At 41.0% G+C, this 24270-nt stretch overlaps 1 long non-coding RNA gene across 1 annotated transcript in view; it reads right to left on the reverse strand.

The window, feature by feature from the left end:
* Positions 1-1861: 1861 nt before the first annotated feature.
* LOC104854167 overlaps positions 1862-24270 on the reverse strand; it is a 41457-nt gene continuing 19048 nt past the window's right edge. The window contains exons 4-5 of the long non-coding RNA XR_778006.1: positions 5695-5822; positions 1862-1971 (exon numbers count right to left, since the gene is read on the reverse strand). This is a non-coding gene — a long non-coding RNA (uncharacterized LOC104854167). The remainder of the gene's footprint in view (positions 1972-5694; positions 5823-24270) is intronic.

A 24270-nucleotide genomic window follows, 5' to 3' on the forward strand; every position in this document is an offset into this window, starting at 1 on the left:
TCCAGATACAGGGAAGTAGGCAAGAGTCCAGTTACACTGAGAAGTAGGCAAGAGTCCAGTTACACTGGGAAGTAGGCAAGAGTCCAGTTCCTTCTGTCACACTGTCTTATTGCATGCAGTGGAAACTACTGTACAGCTTTTTATACTGGCACAATAGCTCTGGCCTATATGTGACTTCTGGCCTCAAACATCCATGGGTAAGATAGTTAGGAATGATGTTTAAATTACAAGTAAACTTTACTTAAAAATTATTGTGTACATTTTCAGCAACCTTAACATACCAAAATAATATGATCAAGAATCAAGACTCAGGTAAAGGAGTCCTACACAAAGTTTTTTGGCCACCATATTTGCTAGAATTATATTTATTCCACGTACAGATATGGAGGCACAAACATAAACACCAGAAATTACACACACAAAATAAACCCTCAACTACACTGGTTAAGCAGGAACAAGTGTATTGGCTCACGAAATTTAAAAGTCTAGAAATGGCTCAATTTCAGGAACTCGGAGTGTTAACAGGAAGGAGAGCATGACTCTGTACCAACTTTCCCAGAAATGCCTTATATTTTCCCATCCGACCTGACAGGTCAACATGCTTGTATCAAGGCTCACTAGACGAAATCACTACCTGATTTACAACATAGGTTTACAACGTGCACCTGCAGAGTCAAGTGTGGAAAAATGCAAAAGAGCCATCTGTGCACTGGAGAGCTGCAGGATCCAATCAAAACTCAAAAGCCTAGAGTTTATTGCAGAGACACCTCTGAATTCATATCAGGACGCTGAAGGGTCTGCAAGGAAGCCTGGAGACAGACATCCAAAGGTGATGGTGAAGACTGGAGCTCCTCCAAAGAAAATGGAAGCGAGACATCATTCTTCTTTCCCTTTTTACTCCATTCAGGCTACAAGGCTGTGGGTTAGGGCCGCCCACACCCAGGGTGGATCCTCCCTCTTCAGTATGGCCACCATCCAGACACACCTAGAATTGTGCTAACTAATCTATTAGTCATGTTTTATTCAAGTTGGTAAAACAATGAACTAGCCCAACGCCCAATGCTACGGTAGCAATGCCTCCCCAAAAACACAGAGGTTGATAATTTAATCTTCAGTGTAACAGTGTTGGGGGATGGGACCTAACGAGAGGTGGCTGTGCCATCAGGAGGACTCTGCCTTCACAAATGGGTAGATAACAGTATGGCAGCAGTCAGTTTATCATGGCAGAAATGAGTTATTTACAAAAAGACGAGTCCTCCTGCTTTCCCATCTCACACCTTATCTTCCGCCATATAATGACACAGCAAGAAGGTCTTACCAGTTGCCAACACTTTAATATTGGATTTTTCTAGGCTCCAGAATCATGAGCCAAATAAATTCCTGATCATTATAAATTATGGAGCCTCAGACACTCTGTTACAGAAACACAAAATGGGCTAGGACAACCATTCCTAAAGAAAATCACTAGCTTAAAAAAATCCAGATCTCCAACAGGCCCAGCCATTTCAATGCCTACCCACAGAGCTGGTGATCAGATACTAGGACACAAAATTTATTCTATCTTCTACACTTAAGAGTAAAACAAAGAAATGATTCAATATCATGAGAGACTATTCATTGTGCCATTGCTAAAGTAGCATCTTTTCTCAAGTCTTTAAGGAGACTGCATTATGCATCTTGATGGTTCCCTGTTGGGTAACATTCGCACAGGTGATCTGCCGAGGAACAGTAAGGTTCAAATCCTGAAGTCTGAGGTTATATTTGTATTCAAAGAAACAGACTAGTACAAATTGCCATGCTTACCTGATAGCTTAATAATTAAGCAGCTGGAGGAGAGGAAGAGAGCAGAGGGCAAAGCCTCCCTGTCTCTGAAAGGTTTTCCACATGAAGCAGAGTAGGGCTCCAGCGTCTGCTGAGGGTCGGGAGCATTTGTCTCTGAAGCTGGAATCATCCCACTGACAGGAAGAAACTCTGATCATGGCAGTATGTGGAAGAATTTAAGCAGAAAGAAAACAGCAATAAAAATGAAACCAAAAGACATATTCAGAGATGGTCATTGAGTCAAAGGTTGTTCTAAGAAGTTGCTTTGTCCCTCCCAACACACCCAACCAACTGTATTAAACGACATAGTCATGATATCACAGGCGCCCATCACATCTGGAACTTCGCAGGCAATCATCATGGTGGACACATTTCAAGTGCCCTCACACAAGCCAGCATCATTTCAGTCCATTTCCCAAATGGCGCTAAATTGTTTCCTGTCTTTGCCTCTCCCTCCCCTTTTCTTTCTGCCACTGTGTAAGAAACAGAAGAATGAATCCCTATCCTTTGAGGGTTCACAGTCTACACAAGACATGAAACCAAGAGGTAGAAAACAAAATTCTCAAACAGACACTCTCTACACAAGTGTGAAAATAATCAAATGTCAAAGAGTATGTCTAACAAAAAGGCATGCGAGACTTCTACAGAGAAAACCACCAAATATTATCGAGAGAAATTTCACAAGACCTAAATAAATCAGTGGATATTCCAGGCTCACAGATTACATGATTCAATAATGTAAATCCTGATAATTCTCCTCAAAATGATTGCAAAATTTAGTGCAGCTCATATTAAATCCTAACTCTCAGCAGCACATTTTTTAGGAAATAATATGAATTTTGAATGCACATGGAAAATATAAGGCCAGAAAGATTCAAGGACAATGATAAAAAACGAAATCAAAGTGAGAAGACTTGACATCAAGACATTACAAGGCTGCAGTAATTAGGAGAGATTTGTAGGCACAAGGATAGAAAAAGAAAACAATAGGACAGAATATAGGAACAGAGTCCATGTCCACAATCAGTCAATTTATGACAAAGATGATATCACAGGGTGAATGAGGTCATTCGATGAATTAATGCTAGGCCAACTGAATATTTAAAAAGAAAAAGTGAAGATTATATCATAACACACACTGTGCACAAAAATCAGTTGCATGTCAGGGGGTTTAGCTCAGTGATAAAGCACACGTTTGGTATACATGTGTCCCTGAGTTAAATACCCAGCACAAAAAAGAAAATCAATTTAAAATGGGTTGTAGATGAAGATATAAAAGCCAAACTACATCTTTTAAAGGAAAACAATGAACAACACCTTCAGAATCATGAGGTAAACTAATGTTTCCCAAACAAGATGAAAATACAATAAACACAGGAGAGAATTTCAATAAATCGGATGCCATTACGTTTCTTAAAATTCTGCTAATCAAAAAAATGCCACTGAGAAAACAAAAATATGTGAAACACATATATCCTACCAAGAACTCACATCCAGAATTCATAAATAATGCAAGAATGGGAAAATATCCCAACAGGAACATGGGCAAAATAATTGAATAGGCACTCCACAAAAGAGGATTTCCAACTGGCCAGTACATGCATAATGAAATGCTCAGCTTCATTAGCTATCAAAACATGGGAGCCAGAACCACAGTATGGCAGAAATGAAAGACAGAAAACCTCGAGTGTTGATGATGGTGTGGTGTACTCAGAACTTTTACACACTGCTAGGGAGACAATACATTGACACACCGCCTTGAAAACTCTTCCTGTACTCACTCAGTCCAAATCTTCCGATCCAGAAATTCCAACCCCATGCAGACATACAGCAAAAATAAATACAAATATTCATCAAAACACAGGAACAAGAGCCATTGCAAAAGAATTATTCATGACTGCCAAAAATAGAAGAACACCAGATATCTATAAATAGAATTTTATACTGTGGAAAATGCATTTTCATGGTATGAGGGGGAAATTGTATTTGTAGTGACTGAGAGCTTCTGATGGAAGTTGCTGGGACTCTAATGAACAATGTTATAATTTGGGTCTGCATTATACTGGCGGGTTCATTTGGTGAATATTCACTGAGCTCTTTACTTATGACCTATAAGTTTTTCCCTACATATTTTAATATTCAAAAAAGAAGTGATAACTGCTGGGAATAAGAGAGGAAAGGAATTCAAAGGAGAAGTGCTCGCACCTCCCCAGAAAACGAATGAATCGAAACAAGTCAGTGTTGGTCACTTTTTTTGCCCATTGGACACGACTTTGTGTGACTTGCAAAGCAGAAAGCAGCCCTCCCCCACACTCCAAGGCAATACAACCAGGGGTACCAAATTCTCATGTTGCCCACAGATGCAAAGTTCTCTCATGCTTTCTCAGGTTTGAGAAAGATGTGAACAAAATGTTTTCCCAATCTGGTAAAAAGGCAGTTCTATCAACATTTTGCCTTGTGTTTAACAGGGCTTTATCTGCACACGTGGCCTGGGAGATAACAGACAGCCTCATGAAGTCAAATGGCACCTATGTGACTCAGACAGCACAGAATGTATGAGCCCAGCTGAGAATTCTCCTTTGAACTACAAACTTAAATAAGGGAATTCATATAAAATTGCCATTTTTATAGGTCAAAACTGAATGATTTTGAGTGGTTCAACTTATAAGACATATTTCTAATGAGAATTTCTAATAAAACTTTTCAAAATCAATTTTCCCCTACTGCAGCTACCCAACTTGATACATGGCAGCCCCATCCTTCCTTCACTTTAGCCAAAACCTTTACATCATCACTGACTGCTTTGAGTCTAAGATCATCTATCCAATCCATTGGCAGATCATCCCTATTAGACCTAAAAACATTTCCAGAATCAGACTATTCCTTGCCACCTTCACAGTATTATTTTAATCTAAGCTGCCATCACTGATTACATGACTATTTGTAATAGTTTTTTCTGGTCGCCCCCTCCCCACCCAACCCCCATTTAGTTTAATACCAATAGCCAGGGTGATCCTTTAAAATGCTAAGTCAGATTATGTCCCTCTTCTGCTAAAAATTCTCCAGTGGTTTCTCATCTCATTCAAGTAAAGGCCAAAGCCCACAATATTCAGCAGAGGCAGGCCAAAAAGTGTTGAATTAATACATAAAGCAAAGAAGGAGAAATGTACCAGTAACCCCAGCTCTTCTAGTTTTCCATTCCACTATACTTAGGGTGTTTCTCTTGCCTTTTAGTCCAAGTTGCCTGCGCAAGCTTATTCCTCACATTCATGCTCTGAGATGCAGAATTGAAGGTGGAAGAAGAATGCCATGCCTCTTTTGTTCTAAGTTAGGAGATCCACATTATTTCTGTTAACAGCTCATTGTTCATAACTTCAGCATTATGGACATTTTAGAACTGATCATTCTTGGCTGAGGAGGCTGTTCTTTGAATCTCAAGACACTTAGCAGATTTCCACTAGCATGTCACCAGAAGCCACAGAACACAATATTCCACCCCCAGTAACAACAGCTAAAGTTGTGTTCAGACATCGTCAAGTATCCCAAAGTGTAGGAGAGGGATAGTCCCTTGTTGAGACCACCGCCTTAAACTGAAAGAGAGTTGGCAAATTGCAGAAGGAAACTCTCAGGTGATAAAATCAGCTTTTTAAATTTTGAGATAGTTTGGATATTTAGCAAGTGATAAGCACTCTTGGTTGAGAATGTAGAAATTGATGCAGTGGTAACAGAGAAGGCCTCTCTGAGGCTTGCTGAAAATTGAAGCCCACTGGGCAAGCAAAGAGTCACCTCAACAAAGGCGCAGCACATGACATCTCTTGAAATGAGAAGACATAGAAAAATATTCATGACAATCTACATTTCGCTTGTCCTCACCTTATTTTCAGTTATGTGTGTCATTTTCAGTGCCACCTTATTCCATGGTTGAGCTCATTGTTTTTTTCCTGTTTCTCTTGTCTTCTCATGCAGCATCTCCTTGTATCTTATCTTTCAGATCCTTATTTCTAGAAGCAATTACATCATTGTGTTATGTTTATGAATGATGATGTGTTTGATCATAATTTGTATTTCTCCTTGGCAATATTTTGGGTTTTTTTATCTACCATTAGTTTTTTAATTATTTTTCTCCCTTTGTATCTAGTGCATATGTATACATCCTGTACTTATTTCTTTACAAGATTACTCTCAAATAAAATGTGTCCCTACTAAGATAAATATTTATAGAACATGTCTAGGTGACTCACAAGGGACTGTGCATCAAACTAAAAGAAATCCTCTTTTTTTTTAACATGAATTTTTGAGTGGAAGTAAAGTATATTTAATCTCCCCATCCAATGGTTCAGTTAACAATAACATGTATCTATTAGGCTATTCACATAGACCTTCTCTCTTTTCACCCTGCCTCATCTTCAGTATGTTTCCTAATAGTCTGGCTCATCAATAATTTTTCATTCAGTGTTCCTTGCCTTTCTCTTTACCAGCAAGGCCTAGCACATTTCCTATAACTAATTCTCACATATTCCTCCTGTTCCAATCAAGAATAGCACCAAGATCACTCATTGTTACTGACATTCTTTCTCTTTTCTTCTTACGTCAGAATGACAATATTATTAGAGGTCATAATATAAACTACTTTTCCTGGACTCCTTTGAGGCTATATGTGACTGTGTAATCAGGTTCTTAGCAGAAAGCATTATGAACGAATTCTGGAAGTTATCTGTGAAAAGAAGATAGGAATCTAAAGAAAGCTTTCGTTAGCTTTTCTACTACCTTGAATTAGGGTATCATGGCTCATGTTTCAAAGAATTCTAACATAAGGAGGTTCATACTAGAATGCTGGGGTAAAAAAGCAGAAAATCTAATGTCTCGATAATAGTGCATCCACTAGCTATTTCTTGATAGCAAGTCTCTAGACTTCTCTTTTATGAGAGAAACAAATTCCTGTTATTTGGAATGTTCTGTTAGATGATAGTAAGTAAACATAACTGTAATTTAAACAACAAAGCTTTGTCCCCAGAGTAATGTCACTAATTTTGAAGAAAGATTCTGCAAGCTTGTTTGAGATCCGCAGCCAAAGGCATCCTTTCCTGAAGGTAGAACCATTATTTATTTGACATCTCCTGCACTTGACCTCCCGTCCTCCAATATTGTAATCTCGAGTGACAAATGTCTCTTAGTGTTCCTCAAGATGGAATTGTTTTTCATTTTCCCTCTTTCTGAAATCCAAGAATACAGAGCAGAAATGCTTTCCTACAATACCACTGTAAGAATAAAAACAAGAATTTCTCTTTTGGTGTTGGGTTTTTAAGGGTAGAGAAGAAATACTTTAGAAATTACAGAAGGATTTATGAAAGTTCTATTTCTCTCTCTCTCTCTCTCTCTCTCTCTCTCTCTCTCTCTCTCTGATTTATGACAAATGTAAACATAAGAAGTCTGCAGAGCAGTGATATCATCAAAGGACAGCTTGATTCTTTTAGGGTAAAAATACAGCTCTCAACGAAGATGTTAAGAATACAGGAGCACCAGCTAATGATAACCTGAGAGTTATAAAACACAATAGAGGAGAAGGTTTGAAAAGACAGGGAAACATACAGGGCAGCTCAAAATGGTACAGTTGTTAAGGACCGTGGTAACAATTGGTGAACAGAGAGACTGGGTTTTGTGTGACTGAAGAAAATAGGAATGTGCTCTAATAGCCCCAAAGGAAGGCAGGTTCATCCTTTCATACCACATTTGTAGGGAGAGGAAATCGATATGGCTTAGATCCAAGTGCTTATGTGTAAAAGTATCCATTGTTTCTGCACTCTTGGCATTTCTTTAAGATCCTGACATTTGATCCCCATGCCCGAAAAGTTACTCAAATCTTTTCTCTCTCCTTCCTTCCATCCAGTTCAAAGCATTCAACATAACTGCACCAACAAAATTAGGCTTGTGGAAAACATAAGCCAGAAAGAAGAGAGTGTTTTGTAGGCAGCTTCTGCTTTCTTTCTGCTATAAACTCTCCTGGGTAAGGAAACTTAGCACCTGGACTCCTGCTTTCCTACAGAAATTAAGGGGAAAAGCGAGAAAGCAAAAATTATGTCAGATATTATCCTATCCTCACAAGAGCACCCTTCCTCTGATTCTCCACACAGGGTACCACCTCTGTCCAGCTACAATCACAGACAAACCTGCTTTTGTATCAACAGAGTAGCAGACACATTCTTGGTAAAAAGGAGGTACCTCAAAAACTCTATCCTCAGATGCCTCCATGTTCTTGTTCCTTATCGATTCTTTTGACCCTCATTCTTTGAGAGCAAGGTTTTTCAAAGGCTTTTCAAAGGAAATCTTAGCTACAACTTCAAAATATAAAACATTTTCAAACAGTTGCTGGTCTGGCTGCAGTAGAGGCAGGGACCTCTACCTCTGCATGGCCAGCATTTTCTTGGCACCACTGTCATTCCCTGACCCTGTCCACATGCACTCGTCCTTCTCAAAATCCCTAGGTTAGCATGACCCACTCATTCAGGTTTGCCTGGTCTTCCAGGTTGTAGCTCTGTTTGACTCATACCTTGAAATCCCTTCAGTCATAAAAACAGCAATGAGTGGTCACCCAACCCTAAATACACCCCCATGATGGTTTTAAAAAATTGCCAGTTTAAAAACAAATTATCAAAAATATAAGCTGTCTAACATGGGTCACACTTCACACCACTATGGGTCATTGTTATTGCAAATTATTATGAATTCATTTATTGTTAGCTTTCCAAATGGCTGCAGGGTGGAGAAAGCAATTTGATGAGGAAAAGGATAAACACAGCCAACCTGCATGCCCTGCTGTTGTTTCAGAATCAAAGTCATTCATAAGATTCTAGTCCCAGGCCCCTGCAGTGATGCACTAGCTAAATACCTCTGTAGTTCAAATGGTATCTGGAGTCAAACCTGCCTCTCTGGAGAGAGGAGGTAGGTGGGGAGCTAAAGAGAGGAAGTAAATGGCTGAGACATGAGAGCTCATCCTGAAACCTACACACCCAATATATCCTCCTGCCTGGGTATTTTGATGTACTCCCTTATTAAGAAATATACCATCAGGGCTGCAGGTCAGACTAAAACTAAGACCTACATGAGTAGAGATCAAGCCCGGGGCATAGAATGATTTACCAAACTAAGCAGCCATAGAAAATTCCATATAATTGACTTGCAAATGCTTTCAGGCACTGGACTCTGTGTACTGCAGCAGCTGGAACTGAGGTCCAAACTGAAGAATGAGTGTCCAGCAAAGTAAAGGACTGTTCAGAGACACCCAGATGATCCCCTTTGCTGGCAAAGCTGTCAGATGTTCATGCAGCTTTAATGAAGCCCAGTTCTAATTAATCTGTGACCTTATTCAAACCAACTGCTTCCCTATGCCTCAAATGCCTCTCCAGCTTTGGCTGCCCTTTCCCTCCAAGTAGCCTCTGAAGGTCTGTTTCCTTATTAAGTTTAATTGGAAGATGACTGAACCATGGTCTTTCATAAGTAGGGAATTCCCCGCCGATATAATATGTAGAGCAGATGGGTGGCAAAGAAGACAGCAGAGATGTGATACAGCTTCTACAGTTTACACCAATGAAAGGCTCGGTCCAACCTGGAATGTTTGCAAAACAGCCCATCAGACACCAGACTCTTGATTGATGGAAAGCAGTACATTGTGGTTAGAATGAACACACATGTGGTGGCACCGTCAAGACCAGGAAGAGACGGACTGAGACCATAAAGTAAAAGGGAAGCAGTAGTAAAAGGGCTGGAATTCATCTCCAGCACTTTAACTTAGACCATCAAAGCAAACTGTGTGATACAAATGACTTACAAGGGTTTCTAGATGTTGAGGCCTTCACTACTGCGTGGGATTTAGAGAAACCAAAGACTACAAGCCAAATACTCAGGCTGTGAGTAATTTTCCTTATTTCCCCAATAAGGCGTCATGTGTGCTATGTTGAGCAATGTTTAAAATATTCAAATGTTCAATGGGAAGTATTAATGTAAACCTGTCACCCTATCTGTCACTGATGCTTTTTCTATTGTAATACAAATACTCTCACCAGCCGCAACTACCAGCACAGTTTGGAAAATGTGGGCTGCATTTGCTCTCAATATACCTGTAAGTTACTTCAAGTGGCTATGAATGTCATTCTCTCCCAAACTTCTTATCGAAACACTATCAGAGCTTCCTGTTATCTTTAGGGTAAGATGTAACCCCTTAGTAGAGTTTGTAAGACCTTTCAGAGTCCAACTTTTGGGGGCAGGAAGGAGTCCTAGTTGCTTATGATAAAATATACTTTAACTGGAATAAGCAGGAAGCATTGGCGTTTATCCAGCAATGCAAAGAAATTCTGGGACAGAGTCAAAAATAATAGCCGACATTTCCTACCCTGAAGACCTCCCTGATGCCATCACTCACATGGACCCCCCAGTTCACTCTGGCCTTATGGGGCACTGGACACCAGAGGCCCCACACTTGCTGCTCCTGGAAGTCTACATCCTGGCCATGGCATGCTCCAGAAAATAGGTTCAACGTGGCACCTGCTGCCTCCCCTGCTCTCCTCTAAAGGGAAACTGCATTGAGACAGCGACCTCTATTGAAGCATGAAACATGCCTGTGTTCTGGCTGTGAGGAAGTTGGAGAAAAGAGTGCTCTAGTGTCAGGCTCAGGGAGGTAGAGTACCCGGCATGTAAGAAAAATGGCCAAAGGTGCCCATTTGTTCTGCTACCCACACTCCAGATTTCCAACTGCAGATCTTATTGCTTTTTTTTTTAGTTACTCAAAACCCCATGGTAATGCTCCCTAACAATGGCCCTATCCTATTCCCTGAACTCTTGGAACATACTGCTTACATACCAAAAGGAGCTTAGGAGATGGAATTAAATTGGACCTTGAGTTGGAGAGGTTATCCTGGATTATTTCCAGTGTAGCTCAATTGGCCCAATGTAGCCAAAAGGGAAGTAAGAGAATCAGCACTTGAGAAGGAGATAGCAAGAATATTACAACAGATGCAGAGAATGGAGTTACAGAAGGAAGTAGCCATGAGCCAAGAAATAGAGGCAACCTCCAGAGCAGGAAAATGAGCAGATTCTCTATCACAACCCCCAGGAGGAATGCAACACTGGCTGCCTCTTAAGTTTTAAGGGGCTAAACTTGTCCTAGGTCACACAGTAAGTTCCCATCAGACTTCTTACCTCCAGAACTGTAAGATAGCTACTAAATTTGTGGTGATCTGTTACAACCGCCACAGGGAAATAGGACTTCAAACATGCTGTTTCTGCTGCCACAAGTACCTGCCCTGAACACTTTCTATTCCTTCCCATATCAGTTTAACTCACCTCTAACCTCACCCTCTAGATCTATTTCCCCACTGTCCTCTCTTATAGCCCTGTGAGAGGCTACTCTATGGCGCTTAGAAAAGCTATATGTCTAAGTTATTTAACCCTCCTAAAAATGTAAACTCGCTGAGAGCAGGGACATGTCTTGTTTTACTCACCATTGTATTCTATCACATGGCACAGAACCTGGCACACAATTAGTGATTGAGTAGTCAGTGGCGCTGGGATGGATGGGTGGATCCCACAAATACTGTCAGCCCAGCAGCAGAGCACCTTATCTGACTCTAAGATATTTCTTACTCAGAAGAAACAAAACCTCTGTAGATGCAGCTTCTAAAAGTAACATCGGACAAAGGAAGTACTTAATAAACCTTAGGTGGATGGTTGTATGGAAGCCTAGAAGGATGGATGGCTACATGAACCAGGAAAGGGTCGATGCAAGGCCCAGATAATCATATGCATATGTAAGAATCTCCCTGAAGAATGTATTTGATAAGAAAAATACTTCCATCTATAATTTCCCAGAGAGAATAGATCCTACCCTTAAATCGTGCTCCTGGGATGGTAAAACACTATACTCCTTTATTGTGGTCCATCCTACCTTTATTCAGTGCACATTTAGAAACCCTTTTCTGAGCTTCTCCTCTGAACAGGCCTTTCAAAGACACCAAAAGAGAGCAAAACAAGATCAAGGATCCCCTGGTTGCTGAGATCTCTAAACACTCTTCTAGACCAACATGGCTCACATTCCATTTCACTGAATCCTCATCGATCCTTCAAGATAGTGGAGCCCCCAACCTTTTTGTAACCAGGGACTGGTTTTGTGGCAGACAATTTTTCCATGGGCCAATGGGAAGGGATGATTTTGGAATCATTCAAGCACATTACATTTATCATGCACTACAGTCTCAAAAACAGAGTGCAACCAGTAGAGTCCGTGCTCCTATGAGACTCTGATGCTGCCACTGATCTGACAAGACTCATGTCTCAGGCAGTTTGGGGAGCCATGGGGAGCAGTTGTAAGAAACCGATGAAGCTTTTCTCACTGGCCTGCTGCTCACTTCCTGTGGTGGACTGTGGTCTGTGGTTTGGGGACCCTTAATGTAAGAAACCATCTTCTGCCTGTTGCACTGGGTTCATTATATAGACACCCAGCTCTGAGCCCTTTAAGGTGGAAGCGGGGGTGTGCAAGATGCTAGGGGTTGGCATTTTCCAGACAGTATTCTGATAGGGACATGACATCGTGACTCTCTTTCTGAAGAAGTGTTGCCCTTTCCTGAGAAAAGAACTGTTTTGCTGTATAGTCTCTTGGTGTCCATATCACAAAATCTTTAGCCCTTTCTAGAACTTTCCTTCAACTCTTGACAAGTGAAAAAATTATAGAATGAATATTTGCCTTTTGTGCCTTCCTGTCTCCTCTATCCTTTCCCGACACCTGTCTGTGTTTTTGTCAGATCATAGACACCCAGCCTGCACCCCACTCTCAGGGACTCTGTTTTTTGAAAGCAGTTCTTAAAGGCATTATGGCAGATAGTCCCTTTGATGTGAGCCTTCATTTAAATATCACACTATTCTCCAAGTATTATCATTGTTCACAGTTAAAAGAAATAAATGTCTAGGGATAAAAATTTGAACATGATGCCTGATGAAGACAGAAAGCTTTATAAGGCAGAAAGTCTTGATCAGGTCCTCAAGTACATTCTGAAAAACACACCCTTTCCACACCCACTGCTACACTGTCCTTTTCCCTGGGGTTACTGTGTAAAGAGTTTGGACTCTGGAATCACACAAATCTGGGTCATAATTCAGCTAATCCAGCCATTTAATTAAGGCTCAAGGCTGAGTGAAGCTATTGCCAAAGAGGGGAGAAAGACACATGGTGTTAGGCACATGGCAGGAGCTTACTTACTCCATGGTGATTTGCTAGAGATGAGCTTCCGTCTTAACTACTTTCTCACTGCTTGGACAAAATGCTTGACATCCACAAGTTTGAGGAGGACAAGTTTATTTTGGCTCACTTTGTAGTGGTTTCAGTCTATAGTCAGCTGGCTACAAGGCAGGTTGGCACGGCAGAGGGCCATCATATAGGAGAAACAGTCCATGGCATGGCAGGCAGGAAGCAGGGAGACTTCCTCCTTTTTTCCCTTTTTATTCCACCTGGGCTATAAGCCTATTGATTTGTGCCACCCATATCCAGTGTGGGTCTTCCCTCTTCTGTTAGCCCATCACCCACAACCAAGAACTATGGTAAACCAATCGGTGGACTAATTCAGTATCACATACTCATGATCCACTCACTCCCAAAAGCCCCACCTATGCATGCATGAGGCTTTGGAAGGACATCTCAGAATAAACCATAACAGCTTCAGTACTGAAGTTCAGTACTGCCATTCATTAGACTTAGAAGGATGTACAATCAAAAGATAAAAGCAAAAGAGAAGGGCAGGGTGTCATTTCATAACAACTCTCCAGAACAGCATCGGTTGAGAGATTTCATGAACAGCTGTGGCCCTGCTCTAGAAGGACCCCAGGCTCCAAGATTCTTTTGTTGGTTTTTTTGTTTGGTTTGGTTTGGTTTGGTTTGGTACCAGGGATTGAACTTGGGTCTTTGTGCTTGCAAGGCAGGCTGCCAAACTGCTGAGCTAAATCCCCGGCTCCCCTCCAAGATTCTTAATGTTCCATTTTTAAAGGTGTTTATATCTAGACATTGAAGATATGGCATGAAAGTGTCATTATAACAAGGCCCTTTTAAATCCAGAAGGAACAGCCCCATCAATCAAGAAATTATTCTCATTAGTCACTTTTGAGGGATTACAGTGGGCTACCAGCAGAGATGTAGGACCACAACTAGTAAAATATTATTATATGTAGGCTGTGACCACCATAGACACAATTAAGCTTCATATACATGCATGAAACCTCCCCTCACTCAGCCAGACTCCTGTCACAGGGACCCTCCACTACTCAAAACTGGTCCAAATGAGAATTTAGACTCACAGCTAGCATGAAAGCGCTTTAGCAGCCCCATCAGGAAAGAGATCCACAAGACACCAACCAAACATGACAAACAAGTAGCAGCACACAGTGGAAAGATCTTGGACTCTGGAATCACACAAAACTGGCTCGTAATTGGGCTTCTTCAGTTACTACGAGCTGTGGAAACTTGAGTGAATTACTTAACTTCTTTGGGCTTTGATTTCTAACCACTGTTACATGGATAAGAATATTTATTTTGCCTAAGTGTCTTAAATGTTAGATAAAATATGTTTAAGACATGCCTCCTGATGCCTGTCATCTAACAAATTGTTAACAAGTAGCAGTTATGGTTGGGGGGAAAAGCACACTTTGATCACTCTTTTCCCTGTAATGTTGTACCCACCATGTAGTGTCACTTTTTTGCTTCGGATGCCGACATGACCAGTCAGTCTCTGAGAAAGATTTTATCATCTCAGACTAGGTGCTGAGCGATAAACTAGGTCATGTTCGAGGCACCATTATTACTGTTGTCAGCTATCACTGATTTCGGGTTTCTAACATAAATTTGGCTGTTCTGTGCCCTGCCGCCATCAGGGAACAATCTTACCATGGAGTCCCTGTCCTCCACAATGGAACCATTTGGGAGATGTGGGAGGGAACTGCTGTAAAGTGGGCTTAGAGCAGTACAGCTGGAAGCGGCCCCCCTAATTGGTAGTTTCCCTGTATTATGACAGGTTTGTGGCAGATGATGGTGGCAGAAAAGATGCACACAGGGAGGGAGTGGCAGACAGCTCTTCCTCGAATGGTCGCTCTGCAGGCTTCCAGGTGTGGCTGCAGCTGATCTGCAGTGGCTCCGGAGTAGCCTTCCTGGGGACTCCCAGGGACTCACACATCACTGTTCGTTTGCTGTGCAGTCCAGGGCAGGGGCAGCAAGAGCACCAGATGATGTGCAGGAGGACATGTGGCCTGGGCTCTGGTTCCTTTCCTGCCACACATTCCTGCCAAACCTTGGTAATCTTTGAACCCAGGAAAAGACTCAATAAAAGGGTGTTGTCAGAAAGGCTGTCTTGATCCTGTCTCCTTCTCACAGAGGAAAACTGACAATAAAAGATGCTTGTTTTGTATGTCTGTTTTCTACCTTTTTTTTTTACATTGTACATATATCGTTTGTATAAATATAAACCTGAGCAGTAGAAAAATAGTAACTAAAACACTAAGCTAATATGAATTGGATATTGCCTAGATGCCACGCACTCTGCTAATGCTCTACATTCATTATTTCATGAAAAGGAGCTAACTAAACACACCTCCTATTTGCTGCCCCTATATGCGTTGCTCCCTCCTGATAATAGAGCTTTGAATGAGAAGCCACCCTCCCCTGCCATTTTTCCCTAAAATGTTTTGTGTCATTGACTTCAGCCCCAGATCTAAGAATGAATCTTGATTGGCTTTGCAGAGACCCTTTCTCCTTTTCACAATAATTGGTTGAGGAGCACATAAGACTTCTGCCGTGAAGTTCAAAAGAAACCTCAGGAATTGCCAGAAATACTGAGATACGGTTTTCTTCCTGGCAGGTCTTGAACATGAAGTATGTGAGCCCATTATGCATTGGGATTTGGGACACATAAGGAGGAATACTTCCAAGGTAAGAGCCAGTGCTGAGGAAGCACAGCCTGGAAATAAAGAATAAGGATACAAAAGACCTAAAATGCTAGATCGAGTTTTACTTGAAGTTCCGGTTGCTTCTGAACTTTAGTATTCAATTTGATTTGGATTTTTCAGGTGCACGCAACCAAGGGCACCCTGATCAACAAAGACAGACATTACTATTAAGTCCATTTTATAGTTTGGGGAACTGAGGCTCAGTGGTGTGAAGTCACTTGCTCTATGTCACTTGCCCAGACTGAGCAGGAGCAAATCCTCCTGCCTCAGCCTCTCAGAGTACTGGGGATTATAGATAGACTCCACCATGCCTGGCCAAAGGCCAAAACTGTTTCAGTACTACATTTTGCTGCAATGATGTAGCAAAACTGAAAACATTAGAAAAATGAGAATGTTGTATAAATGAGAACGCTGTTTAAAATACAGCATTTTACTGTTTCAGTAGATTTAGAATTGCTACCTCAAACCCCAAAGAAAACAGGTCTTATTAGCTCTTTTGTACGAAGGCGCCTTCCCACTAATTTCTCACAAGGGGGCTCTCAACAATTATCATCAATCACTGGGCAGTCCAATTTCCATATCTGGTGAACGTCCAAATAGGAGACCTTCTTCCCAACCTCAACTCCTCATGCTCCTCCTCTTCTTACCTCTTCAACACAAGATTGAAGATATAGGTAGCAGACCCCTCAATTTTCCTCTCTAAATCCACAAGTGGCTTATTTCTCATCTATTGAGTAAAATCAAAATACTTGATTTAGCTTTATTATTGGCTTGCAGTTGATAGAAACATAAAGCTCGCATAGTAAGCCAAATAAAGGAGCCCACAACATAATCCCGCCAACTTTAGATTCTACTTTGGAAAAAGAAATTTTGCAGGCATGACGAATGACCTTGAGGTAGAAAGAAATTTTTCTGGATTATCTGGGTGGCCCAGATGTTAACACAAAAGTCTCAGAGGAATCAGAGGTGGAGTAAAAGGTGATGTGCCTTCAAGATAGAGACAGGACTGGGAGCCAAGAGCCCAGTGGCCACAAAAGGCGGGGAAAGAGCAGGAAACCTTCTCCTCAGGTTCTGAAAGGCACCTCCTTGACTTCAGCTCAGTCAAACTGATTTCAGATAGCTGCACTCCTTCCTCAAAAGTAAGAATAATAAACTCATGTTCTTGAAGTTACTAAGTTAGTGATACATGATTCTGGAGGAGAAGATCAAGGCAACTAAAATTCTTATTTTACAATTTCAGTAAAGAAAAGAAAGGTGAGATCTGCAACTACTGAAAAGGTAAAAAGGGGATGAAGATCAGTACATTTTCTTCCACAGCAAAAGGCCTAAAAAAAAAAAAAAGAACAAAATGCAACCAGGAAAATGCTAGATTAGCTGTAAAGAAGAGTGTGCTACAAAAGTCATTACGAACTAGAATGCATTTCCAAAAGTGATTGTGAGAATATCCCTTGGTGAGCTTCCTGACCAAAAGCACCAACAAGAATTAGACGGGATCCCAATTAGATGTGCTAAATAACACCATGGCGTTGACTGGAAAGGCTCTTGGACACATGGTGAGGTTAGAAGAGGTTACATCTGTTGGACTTCTGTCTAGGAGGCTGGGGAGCCAGGGCCCCCCTTTTTTTCAGCATAGTCTTGGCTAGTGCAGGTATGTGATCTAGGGACTCACACAGAACCTGTGAGCTGAGCTGCAGGTTTCTGCACGGAGACAGAAGAAATGACAGTTCTGAACAGACAGATGTATGGCCTACCAGGATGAGGAAGATTTAGCACGGCTTGATGGGACATTCATCATTTTCTCAGAGGTCAGGGTCTATTAGTAGATCAGGATTAAGCAGTTCAGTGTGAGTCAATGTGGGACCAGAAACAGTATCCTCGAATGGTCAATCATATGGGATTCGAAGTTAGAGAGTCCTGAGTTTGACTCTCAACTCTCCTACTCATTCACTGTGTGGCCTTAAGCAAGTTCACACCTAATTGCTTCAGTTTCTTTGCCAGCAAATAAATAAGGAGTCTTTACTCCATTAAGCACTGGTGATGATTAAAGGGAGATACAGTTCTCCCTTATTATCTGTAAAGAACTAGCTCCAGGAAATCCCACAGATATCATAACCTGTGGGTGCTCAGGCTCCTTACAAAAAGGTACAGTATTTACACACACATACTACCTGCATATTACATCCTCCATATACTCTAAATCACCTCGAGATTGCTTACGATATTTGATACAATGTGAACTTTATGCAAAGACATGCTGTACTATGCTATTGCGGGCATAATGGCAAATATTTCCAATCTGTAGTTTGGTGAATCCATGGGTGCAGAGCCCACAGATATCGAAGATCAACTACTACATATAAAGTAGGACACTTACAACACAATAAGAATCCATTCAAGAAATAGCTCTGATTAACTAGGAAAGTGATCAGGGCTAGTCATGGGTTAGAGAAAGGCAATTGATTAGTTCAGGGAAGAGGGAAGGGAATATCAGAAATCCACAGAGATTGGGGAATCCAAAGCAAAGATAAAACCCAGAATAAACCAGGACACCTACAAGAAAGCAGTAGAAAAGTAACCACAGCTGTGAATATTAAAAGCCCCAGCATCCTCTGCAACTGAGGCATCTTGTGACATCACCTCCACCTGCTGCTTCTCTCTTTGGCTTGGAAAGACCAAGTGAAGATCTAGAAGTAACTTGCCAAAGACATGAAGCAAACCCGGCACCTAAGGAGGCTGCCCTGCAGGGGTTCTTATGGTTTTTTCTTTCTGCTCTGTTCATAGCAGTAAATACAACAGACATAAACCAATCGTTGCTCTAACAGACTCTATAATCTAGTCCTCACAGCCGACATTACTAATCGATGAATGCCACACTCCTACAAAGTCTCAGAGTCCCCCCTAATTCCTTCTCGGTCCAGGTCTCCAAAGCGTCACTAACACTCAATTTGGGTTGGCATTTAAGATGAAAACTCACTTTCCATTCTTTCTCTAAGCTCCTGTGGTTGCTGAATAGATTCACATTGATTACTTCACAGGCAAATGTCACTGTTGTCTCACAGTCCAGTGCAATAAAACCTCAAAAGCAACAACAACCAGTGTAGACATTTAGAAATTGATGACATTATTGTTTTGACTACTAGCACTGAAATGCTCACCGAAGAATCCAGTCATTACACTGAACTAGGCTGTTCATTTTATGGTCAATTGATGGGGTGTTTAAGTGCTACAATCTTAATTTCATTTATTAAACACACACCCACCCACACACACACACACACATACACATGAAACAGTAGGACCTAAACCATGACAGTGGAGTTAGTGGAGATATTCTAGCCTCAGCTCTTACACTGATTAACTACATATGGATTTTAGGGCAGATTTTGCTCAGTTGTGAAACAGGAAAAACAAGTCGAATATAATAATATCAGTGCCTATTTCACATAGTTATTTTCAGTCTCTAATAGGAAGATATGTCGTCTTCTAGTGGCATTACTGTCGCTCAGGCACTAGGTGGCAGCATGTCACCCCTCACCTCTTTACCAAAGCCTGGGGGCCAGGTGCCCTAGAACAGCCATCGTCCCAAGAGCAATCCAAAGCCTTCCCTAGCAGAGAACCAGGAAGGGATCTGTTTGTGTTATGGACATCAGAGGAAAAGGGCTGGAGCTGATAATATGCATTTACAACTCCCTCAATCCATGGACTGGGAAGTAGAAAAATAAAAGAACAGTCATTGGAGAGTCGCAGGGTGCAAATGTATGACTCTATGGTTTCCCTTGGTGGTAAAACTCTTCTTGAGCTCAGCACCAAATGTGGCTCCAGCTTCTCCATTACCTGTGATTTCTGAAATTCTTTTTCAGAGATGAGTGGTGAGGTGAGTTACTAAATCCCACAGTCGGTAACAAATCAGGACCAGGCATGACTGGAGAACAAGTCAGTGGAGAACAAAAAAAGTGCTGTTTTTGGAAAAAATACATTAAAATTTTAGAAGAAAATATTTATGAAATATGTTAGGGAAAATGTTGATGTCTTATACAGTAATCTAAAATGGTAGATGAAACATTAGCAATGAATGACTCAAGGTTAATAATGCCAACAGGTTTTAATTCCCAGAACCACACCAAAAAACTAATTAATTAATTAAAACAAAATTACATCCAAGTTCATGATATTGCAGTGATTCTCAACATATCAACAACTTTAAAAGTAAAAGCAAAGGGATAAACAAAAGTTATAGGACCTGTTTTATCGGGTGATGACATTTTTGGCAAAATAATGCATATTTATAAGTGGGCATGCATTAAAAAATCTGAAAGAGTTTGAAGTGGGAGTATTTTCCAAAAACAAAGGCTTGGGGGCTGGGCATTTAGCTCAGTGGTTCCGGTGCCTGCCTTGCAAGCACAAGTACCTGAGTTCGATCCCAGGTACCAAAAAATAATAATAATAAAAGGCTTGAAATATACAAATTGTCTTACATTCTTAATTGATATCATACTTTCACAGGTGGTAAGGCTTAATTACTTTAATCTATGATCAATACTGAGTCTTTATTAAACCTTTCTCTGCAGCCAACAAAATCTAAGTGAACAAGTCCACTCAAGGTGAGAAGCTTTTCAGAAAGCATCTTATAACTAACCGGCTCTTTTGGTTCTTAGCACTTATGGATGTCCTCAGGAAGTTTTGTTTTGTTTTTTGTTTCCTTGGATGTCCACAGCCCTCCCATGTTGCATACACCCACTTGCCTCTGAAAACATGTTGACGGCCAGTACGTCAATTCAAACGTGAGAGAAATAGTAACATTACTGGATCACAACACAATTTGAAAATGAATCTCACTTGGAGTGCATTTGTATCTAGGGGCTTCAGTTTTGTCCCAGGGCATTTTCGGCCATGACCTGTGGCTCCCATTTCCTGCTGTGTAGGATAGCATCGTTTCCTACAGGGATCTCGCTGCATTTAGTCTGAAAGGTGACCACCAAGCTGCTGCCCTTCCCAGCATCTGTTTAGTGTCCCCAGTGAAATTCATACCTCCCCCCCCCATCTTCCACAGATTAGTTCTACATAGGTCCTATTGTTCCTCCTCTGTCCATCCCTCCTACCACAGTTTCCAAGGCAGGTCTGTCCTCTCGCACCACACCAGGGGGCGTCATTCACACGGAAGTCTATGTCCCCAAAGGTTTTTGGAGTTCCGAGAGGAGCTCTATGGTGGCTCTGTTCCCAAGGATAGGACGCTGTAGGCGTACAGTCCTGTATCACGCAGTACCCCTACATCCAGGAAATGGGAATCTGTTTCCAGAAGAAACCGGATGAGAGAAAGCACAGTAGGGAGCTGCAGTAAACCCCTAATCCATCTCAATGCATCATCCCAGGATGGGAAGAAATGACAGTTCCTCTTGAACCATCCTTACACTTTCCAGTGTATAGAAATGGAGGTGTGGGAGAAAGGAGCACAGTGCTCTTTAGACCTTCAGAAAAAAGCAAGGTATTGTGATTGTGATAGGGTGGGGGCCGAGGGTCTCCATTTTTTAAGGAACAACAACAACAACAACACACACACACACACAAACACTCACCAGAAAATCCTTCTACTACCCCATTGCACAAACAACAAATTCCAGTCCACCTGAATTACAGTTAGCCTCTGCTTTGGAAGCTACTTCTAAGTCCTGAGAATATTTTTGAAGAGTTAATGTCTAGAGATAAGGACCAAGAATCACTCAGGTCTGCAGCATCTCATCTCCAATTTTCAGTGAAGGTGGGTCCCTGGGTTTCAGTGTGACCTTGAGAGGTTGTGAATGGATCCATGCCTTCACAAGCTCACAAGCATCTGCAGCTGATTTTTGTAAGTCAGCGGTGTCTCTCCTCGCTCCTTTTCGAATGCTGTTTAGTCTCTCAGGCATTTTCAAAAACACACATTCGTGAATCTCTTCTCAAACCTTATGATACAAAGAGCTGGGACAGAAGCCCAAAGATCCATAATTATCTTGGACAACCAGGTCTATTTTGATATCAGGGTTGAAAACCATTAAAATCACACTCTTGCTTGGCCCCTATGTAGATGCGGGCATTATGAACAGAGAATAAAAATTCAGAGTAACTCAAAACTCAGCCTCCATCCGTGAACTCTTTGCTGATTTTTCTTACTATTTTCTGCTTGGGATCATTTAGATTCTTAAAGATTACTGATGATGCCAAAGAGCTTTTGTTTATCTACTAATGTCTGCTGCATTAGCAATTAAAACAGAGAAACTTCAATATATTTAATAAATCCTTTACCTCTAACATGAACAGTTCCATGGAAAATAACTATATTTTGCAGAATCTAAAATTAGTGAGAAGACAAGCATTGCTTTACATTTTTATGATGCTCTTTGATGTGTGGATGAATAAAAGACAGCTGAGGTCTTGTATCTCCTTTTATATTTGATCCATGGTCATCGTATTATCTCTGCAGAATGCCACTCATGAGAGAATGGGAGCAAGAAAGACAAATAGTAGATTCGAAACAGTTTTGAGCTTATTGGGATTCTGCTGAAATCATCTCACGTGCCCTCAGTGACCCCAGGCCATCCTTCTAGCTCCTTCTTTAAACTGCGTTTCCTCTCCTGCCATTTATGCTCATATCTTCAATTTTAATGTTTGTGTATTTTGTGCATTTTTATTGTCATAAATACTTGATTGGTTTCCCTCAGTATATGTGCATACGTGGAAATCATTCGCTTTAAGAAACAGAAACCCACTCGAGCTAGGTTAAATCAAAAGAGATTTATGGCAAAGAAACAGAAAATCACATAGAACCGCATGTGGGAGGGACAGTCAGTTCCACCATTTCTTCCCAGGCTTCCTGGTCCTGTGTGTGGGGCCCCACTCTGCACTCTGAGGTCCTCTGTCAGGCTCTTCCCCTGACAAGCAAGGCTTTAGCTGAGCATGGTCTGTCTCTCATGCATCACCTTGGAGTTACTTGTCCAACAAATTCTTCCTAGCAAGTCTTATGTCTTGAATCCAAAATCCTAAGAGATTTGGTTTGTCCAGCTTGAAGAAATTTCTAGGAGGAGTGGTAGAGTTCTCCTGATGCTGTATTTATATCCACAGAGATGGACAGAGAAAGTAATTAAATATTTTAAAAAGGATTCTCAATCCTGGTTATCCAACCTTGATCTACTGAGATGGGATCTGTCTTAGTTACTTTCTCGTTGCTGGGACACAATACCTGACAGACAATTTAAACAAGGAAAAGCTTATTTGGGCTCACACTTTGTGGAGTTTTTCAGTCCGTAGGCAGCTTCTTCCAAGGCAGGGTGGCATGGCAGGGGACAAGCAGCTCATGGCATGGTAATGGGAAGGACAAAGGAATCATGGGAGAAGGGAGTGAGACAGACTCTTCCAGGCCATGCCCCCAGTGACCAACCTCCTCCAACCAGGCTGCACCTCCCAAATCATAATTAGCTATAGACTCTTCAGTGGACCAATTTACCAATAAGCATCAAGAGCCTGTGATTCAGTCACCTCCCAGGATCCCCAGCTATGAGGACATTAAGCTTTGGAGGGTCATCTAGATATAAATTATAATAGGATCTCAGAGTATGTTGGGTTGTACAGTTTTGGCTAGAACAGGATGAGGATGGTAAAGATGTACTAGGCATCCTTTGTACAGAAAGCTAGCACTTTCTGGTAGAAACATAATAAAGACATATTATATAATTTCAAATCTTAATGATCACATTTATAATATAAAAATAAACCAGTAGAATTAACTGTGTTGACATATTTAACCCAGCACCTCTAAAAAGCTAATATTTCAACTTGTGATCAGTACGAAAAGCATTAATGATATATTTTATAGCCTTTTATACTAGAGTTTTCAAAAATCAGTGTGGCGGTTATATTTACAGTCCATCTTAATCAGTGCACTAAATTTTCATCAGAAATAATTAATTTGTATTTAAAGCTCATAAAATTTATAGCTGGTAAGGTAGGTTCATGTACTTGAGTTACTCCAAACACAGTTGAAAGTTCTCAAATAATTGAGTCAAGTGTCAGTTTTTAAATTTAAATTAGTATAATTTAATTAAAATTCCATTCTTCAGTGGCCTTCACCATATTTCAGAAGCTTAATAGCCACATGGGCCTGGGAGCTGTATTTTGGCAGAGCAGGTCTAGAATGACAACAGAATCTAGTCTCTTCTACATTTCGCATCCAGCCCCAACACCAGCAGAACATGGCCAGGGCAGATGTACCAAAAGTGGAGTTGATGGAAACTGTCCAAGATAGAACTGCTTAAATCTAATTGCTGCTGGGACCTAGAAGTTGCATGCAAATGCTTTTCTTTAACAAATCACATCATGTTAAATGAATTCAAGAGGCTTCTTAGTTAAAGGAATCCTATAACGCTTTAACATAATCATCAAATAAATCACCTCTCGGTGATTTGCTTTTTTTTTTTTTTTTTTTTTTTTTTTTTTTTTTTTTTTTTT

This window comes from Fukomys damarensis, unplaced genomic scaffold (assembly GCF_012274545.1).
Source record: "Fukomys damarensis isolate Sample0158 unplaced genomic scaffold, DMR_v1.0_HiC HiC_scaffold_27, whole genome shotgun sequence".
Taxonomy (NCBI): Eukaryota; Metazoa; Chordata; class Mammalia; order Rodentia; family Bathyergidae; genus Fukomys; species Fukomys damarensis.